This window comes from Nothobranchius furzeri, chromosome 18, assembly GCF_043380555.1.
Source record: "Nothobranchius furzeri strain GRZ-AD chromosome 18, NfurGRZ-RIMD1, whole genome shotgun sequence".
Lineage (NCBI taxonomy): Eukaryota > Metazoa > Chordata > Actinopteri > Cyprinodontiformes > Nothobranchiidae > Nothobranchius > Nothobranchius furzeri.
Window position 1 is genome coordinate 45,697,975 of NC_091758.1, and position 5,000 is coordinate 45,702,974.

The following is a 5,000-nucleotide window of genomic DNA, read 5'->3' on the forward strand; positions in this document are numbered from 1 at the left end:
GTTACTCTGGGCTTTAGTAAGAGCCTTACTTGCAAAGGCAATGGGACATGCTTTGCTTTCACCCTCTTGAACTTGGGATAACACGGCTCCTAAACCATCCTGAGAGGCATCAGTGCACAAAATGAATGGACTCCTTCCAATCAGTCGGTGTAACTTCTTGAATGCAACAGCTCTTGTCCACTCCTTTTTACACCTTTAAGAGCAGCGGTCAAACCAAAGAGGGGCTTTGCTATGCGCGAACAGTCCAGTATAAATTGCTGGTAATACAATGCCATGCCCAGGAACAACTTGATCTTTTTCTGTGATGGAGTGACACCATCTTCCATCATAAGGTAATTGAAGCTACTGCTCTGACTTCATCAGGGTCAGCTGAAACCACTTTCATCCACAACATGTCCCAAGAACCACACACTTCTCCTGGATAGTTGGCACTTTGTAGGGGCAAACTTTAAGCTGTGGGCTCTTAATCTGCTGAAAACTGTCTCAAGCCTCTTTCTCCACACTTTGTTGGGGGGCATACACCAGCAAGTAACAAAACAGTGTTAGAAAGTTCTGGTCGCCAAAGATGGTCATCATGAGGTGCGTGAAGTTCGCTGGACTATTACAGAGGCCCTGTGGTAGCCTGTTAAACTCATACAACCCCATTGGCGTGGTAAAAGCTGTCTGTTTCTTATCTTCCTCAGCCATAGCAATATCATAAAAGCCAGATGTGAGGTCCATGGCACAGAATATAGCACTGCCTCCCAAAGCTGCCAGGCAGTCTGACTGATGGGACAACGGATGAGCATCTTTGACTGTGCAAACATTCAGCCAGCGGTAATCCACTCAAATCCTCAGATTTTTCTTCCACACCAGTACTAAAGGAGACGCCCAGTCACCTCTAGACTTGCAGATAATTTCACGCTCCTCCATGTCTGTGAGAACCTGTCTCAGTTTGTGATACTGCCCTGGTGGAATGCACCGGTATGGGAGCCTGAATGGATGCTCATCAGACAAATGAATGCCGTGCACAAAATCCTTGGCAAAACCACTGTAGCGGAATATAGTTGGTATATTCTTACAGTTTATTAAGGTCTAGAAATTAATCTTACCATAGAATCAGAAGAGGTTGTTTTACCACAGGGTATTTTATTCAAACACTTTGTATTGACTTATAGACAAGAAAAGAGAAATATGGGACGTTTAAGAATATTGCTGAAGAATATGCTGAAGTGTTGGTGTGTGTGTGTCAGTTCAGAATCTCCATCTGGTGCGAGGCGAGTCTGAGGGTAAGATGTTGTTTTGACTAACTAACCACAAGGGACTTCAGGAGGAAGAGACATGAAACGCCATCTATGCCGAACTACGTACCTTCGGAGACTCCCGTGTTAGATCCGGAATGCCAGGTCCTCGGACCCTCCTTTGGTGCTGGAACTGATAGCACAGCGTCTGCAGCACGACAAACCAGTCTACGGATAACTCCCGGTAGCAAAGGCAGGTGTCAGTGTCACGTAGAGAGTTCAGCTTTTATTCTGAAGGAACCGTCGTCTTGTTGATAAACGACTGAATTTTCCAGCTTGACAGTTCTCAGCTTAAAAGTAGAAAATACAGCTGGCCAGTCTGTACTTCACTTAGCGATGATGGATTTGAGAGCTGGTCGAGTCCTTGGTTGGAACTGCTCTTAAAATGGCGTTGTTCTGTTTTATTAACTTAGTTGTTTATAATTCTTAACAAATCAGAATGGACCGATTAAGTAAACACCTCAGTGCTCTGCCCCGCAACAGAACGGAAGTTCTGATTGGATGAGTGAACAATGTGTCTTGTGTTTACCTTATGTGGATCAGGATGTCTAGCTCAGAGAAAAGTCCTGTAATTCATTAATCACAGAAAGCATAACATTGTGATTTCACAGATCGGTCACCTGATTATTATTGACCAACAGTTGTTTTGATTAGCTTTATTACAAATAAAGTTCTTTGATTAATTAATGAAAAGCGTTCTTCGTCCTTCTTCTGTCTTCTTTGCTGGAATGTAAACATCAGAAGCAAGCACACGACCTTGGCAATTCATGCACACTGTCACTGTGTCAGAGGGCAGCTGTTAAGGGCAGAAAATGGCATGTTCATAACGCTACACCACCGTCTAACTAGCTTCTAGAGAAAACATCCTCATACTTCTGGACTAACTTGAAAAGTTGTGACTTCCAGTCATCAGACACCTCATGAATATATGTCCAGGTCTTCTAATCCCAGGTCACATAGCAAGTCTTGGAGGTTGGAGGGAGAGGGAAGACTAAAGCTGCTGACTCCCACACAACACACTTTTTGATCACACACACTGACCTTTACATCTGGTCCAGGCATCACTTCTAAATCTTCCAGAACCAAGCAAGTGAACACTTCTGCTACTTTGGTGCAGCGCTTTAAGCTGATGGCTGTCAGAGGTGTTTAGAATTGGACAGGAACCCATCTTCCACCGTTTATTGAAGCCACTAACCTGCATACATCTTATTTATATATCTTTTCTGTGAGTTTGTGTTTTTGATGATGGCTCAATCAAAATAGGACTTCCTTCCGAGAGAGGTCACAACACTGGCAGCTTGGCCCAAACCAGATGTTCTTGCTTTGGGAGGAGAGGAACTGCCTGTCAGCTCAGCAATGCTGAGGAAATCTGGTACCACGTCTCCTCTCCATCTATCAATGCCAAACAGCATGTTGAAAAACCGCATTAACTCAGGGGTTTGAGCGGATTTATGGCTTTTCAAACCTGCCAAAAATTGAGGGGACTATTTGATTTGTTTTAGGAGGTGCTTGATGACATTTGTGTCCAGGATTAACTGATCCTTTTGCCCAGGAACTACCAAAGCAGGCACACTGAACTCAGACCTGTAAACTTCCATTTTCAAACTGTAAATACATTTGGGTTTTACTTGAACTCCTCCACACCCAACAAGGATAATATCATTCTGAAGGCAGTCAGGCTGAGCTGCTAGCCCCGCATCTTTAAGTAGCTGCTCAGCTTCATCACTGAGGGTGCAGGCCATCGAGCCAGGGTCCAGAGGGCCTGTAATGTAACTTTGGCATCCTCCTGGGCGTCAGTGCAAAGAGACTCTCTAGCCTGGTCAGATTCTGAAATACCACAACATCAGGTAGAGCATATTTTAAAGTTTCTTCAAATATAGATGGTATGTCTTCACTAGGACTGAGTGCCTCATCACTGTTACTCACACTGCCCTCTTGAGTGAGAGCTACCTAGTTTCCCTGGTTCAGTGAGCTTCCAGCCCTCTGGTTATCAGTGGGCCATGGGCAGTCTTTCTTCTGATGTCCTACCTCCAAACAGTTCAAACACCTTCTCTCTTTCATACCATGAGTTTGCATAGAGTGGGCACCATCACCACAAACCTGACAACAGGTGGAGTGATTCAGGCTGAAAGACTGAGGTCTAGTGTTAGCAGCAGACTGGTTGGTACGTTGTAACATTGTTAAAACATGCTCCATAGCTTTTGATTCTGGTGCGACTGCCTCACTCGTCCTGGTTTTTGGTACAGGAGTAATCATGGATCCGAAAGCTTCTGCCTGGTGTGCCGCTAATTAAGTTCCTAAGTAGGAACCTTTTAACAAACATTCGTAAACCAATAAGTACACAACAATAATAAAAATAAATGTAAAAAATAATCAATTTCAATATAGTGGTTTGTTCTCTTGAAACAAACTGGCTCAGCTACACGGACTTGGGTGAAGGGTATTACCCACAATCCATTGCTGCAGAAGAACAGCCTCAAGTACCTTTTCTGAAAATATGTATTTTCAAAAGAAAGTAGTTCCTTTTAGGATAATTAGTTGATGCTCTGAATGTGTTAGACAAAGCAGCAATGAATCAAAATTTATTTCTAATTATTGTTTGGTTGAAAGTTGTTAATAAAGACTTTTTGAAAGTAGCACAGCGACCAGCTTCTCATTATGCGTTGTGGTCAGTTACGCAATGTTCCCCGTTCCAGTTCGGGAATTACTTGCACACTTGTGTACCACACAATGGAAGCCTGCACACTTCTTCCAAGTGCACTTTGCTGAAGCCCATAGGTGGCAGTGCGAGTGTTGGGACTGGGCCTTATACTCTCCTCCTCGCGGTGCTTTTGGGTTTCTAACACCTTAATGTAACTGGAATGTCTCCTCAGCCTTCACTGGTGTCTACAGGAGCGGTTCATAAATAAATCAAACAAATCAGCTGCTGGAAGCTAGCATGTCCGCTAGCCACTTCACTACTGACTAACAGACTTCCTGCTGGATAACATGACCAAGATCCTGAGAGGAGGAGTCATGTGACCACAGGGAAATGCTGTAGCGGGGCGGCAAACCCAAACTCTAGGCGATAACTGCGCGTTACTCTAGAAGCTACCCGGACCTGCCGGTAGCTTCATCGGGGCTGATAACTAGGACGGGTCGACCATTGTCCCTGATGGAGATGAAGCTCATAAACAAGGAGACGAGGAAGCATCGGTGACAACACTTGTGTAGGTCTTATTTTGAGTGGATGACGGGTGATGGACCAGGATGTGATTACCACCACCTGACTAATATGTTTAGAGATAATTACAAACCCAGGGAAAACATATTAAACTTGGACTCTGGTCAACAGGATGGTCTGCATCCCGTCTGATTCCTCATATGTCTCTGAGCTCTCGTCATTCGGAGAACTCCAGATGTTGACTCTGCTTTGACTCCGGCTGTGGTCGGAAGTTTTTTTCTCTCTCTTTTAGCTCCATCACATAAACGGTTTCTTTGTTTCTTCTGAGGCTCCGCTATGATGAATGCTGACCAGGTATAGCTTGTCTGACTTTTCTCACTTCATCTGTCTGGTTTCCATGGAAACATTCATCCTTACCTTGTGATTGACAGCCCACTGAGCCAACAGGAAGGCTGACGGTGTTTCAGTCGGATGAAATTCAGATTATTCAGATTAGACTTTTGAGAGTGAGGCTAGGCTTGGTGGAGTTTGGATCGTGTGTGAGCATGCACTCACAC

The 5,000-nt window shown here is 44.4% G+C and overlaps 1 protein-coding gene across 1 annotated transcript in view; it reads left to right on the forward strand.

The window, feature by feature from the left end:
• LOC129162271 (protein phosphatase 1 regulatory subunit 37) overlaps positions 1 to 5,000 on the forward strand; it is a 76,514-nt gene that overhangs the window by 46,447 nt on the left and 25,067 nt on the right. The window lies entirely within an intron of this gene.